Here is a 1910-nt window from a genome sequence, read left to right as displayed (position 1 = left end):
TCATGATCAATATAGATAAATATTTTGGATGTAAATAGTTTTGATGAATATAAAGAAAATATAATTATGATGATCTTTAGTTTTATTTTTATATTATTATTGATGACTTAGTGGCTCTATATAATGAAAATTAGAATATGAAAGAATTTCCTTCCAAATAGATCTTGGGCTAAATAATCTAATACACACTCGACTTGGCATAATCTATTATCGTATATGGGTTATATCAAGTCGGGTGGTGACAAAAGTTTTGGTATCAAAGCAATAATGTTTAGAGAAATCAATTAAGTACATAGTCATAAGATTAATTATGAGATGGGTAGTAAATTGGGTAGTTTAAGATTTATATTTTATTTTATTCATGTTTACATCTGCATCATTTGAGAAATTATATATGATTATTTAGGTTTAAGAGTGTTGTGGTTGAGATAAAATGGATTCTCAAGAACATGAGATGACCAATGAAGAACCTAAAAGAAGCAGCTTGAGAGAAAGAGCTTTAGATGAGAAATTTATACCAAGATTTATTCACTGGTTAAGTTGTATGCATTGGAATGTCGGGGACGATATTTTTTTAAAGAGCGGAGATTGCAGTACCCAAGTATTGTACATATGAGAATTAACCACAAACTCGAGCTTATACTTTATTAATAATTCTTCAATATATCCATTAGGATGCGTTGTTTTGTTCTTTTGGCTTTTAAATCAATTTCAAAATAATTGGTTAATAAATATTAAATGAATACAGAAAAATATATAAAAGAAAATTTTGATTTGTAAACTCTAAATAATTTTATGACTTCGTTAGAAGCCCGATTTACAAACTGTCATCACAAAAATATAGGAAATGATGAATTTTAATTACCATGTTTTTTTTATATTTTTATGATAAATATAGCAATGAAACTATAAGATTAATAGTATAATTGTAATTTCTTAAGAAATGTACAAATGCAAATATAAATTTATTTTAGGAGTCGTTTGGTACCTGATGCACTAAAAATATATGCATATTTAGACCTATATTTTATATTCATTTTTACTGATATTGCATTTTAAAGGAAGATATTTTTTATGTTTCATTGTAGGTTGTTAATTTTTAGGACTTGAAGCAAAAAGGAAGCAAAAAGGATGGAATTTAGAGTCAAAATGACATTTTTGAAGAAGTACACAGCGCCAACGACGCCATTCAACAGAGAGTTCACAGGCCACTGGTGTCGAAGGCGCCAGAATGGGCGCCGACGACGCCAGTGTCATTGCAAGACCTGTTTCTAGAAGATTTGACGAATTTGGACGCTTTTGAAGAGTTTTTGGAAGCACCTATAGGAAAACCGACAGTAGGTTCTATTTAGAGCGAAAATTGATCAGAAAAGAGCCCCTTCATCCCCCTTCGACCCTCTTCGCCCCCTTTCGACCGCTTTCCACTCTCTTCCACGCTATTCCACATTCCCCACAGCCACTTAGAGTCCATTAGTCATTTATTTCTTTAGAGTTTTGAGTTTTGGTGGTGAGTTTAAGTGTGAATTTTTCTCTAAGAGTGTTAGAGAGGGAGAGAAGTGAGAGATTTCTTCTTCCTACATCTTCTAAGAGTGGCTACAAGGGATTTGCTTTGAGAAAGAGTTTCAGATAAGTGTTGTTTGTTTATTATTATTGTATGAACTTTCTTTTATATATGAAATTTGTGTTTTATTGTATCTTTCTCATGAAATCTAAGTAGTTTATTTTATTTTTCTCCCTACTCTTAGATATGGTGAAATGAAGAGATAATATGGATGTGTCAATATTCAAATATACAATAAATTGTGATATTTTTTCAACTCCGAACTTAATTTACTTTTCAATCTAGCCAACTGAATTATTAAAATGTGTTATGAAACATATGATCCGTGAAATGGAGTATGAGTTCTACA

Source organism: Phalaenopsis equestris, unplaced genomic scaffold, assembly GCF_001263595.1.
Source record: "Phalaenopsis equestris unplaced genomic scaffold, ASM126359v1 Scaffold000228, whole genome shotgun sequence".
Lineage (NCBI taxonomy): Eukaryota > Viridiplantae > Streptophyta > Magnoliopsida > Asparagales > Orchidaceae > Phalaenopsis > Phalaenopsis equestris.
The sequence above is the reverse complement of the archived record's forward strand: the minus strand, read 5'-3'. Positions refer to the sequence as shown.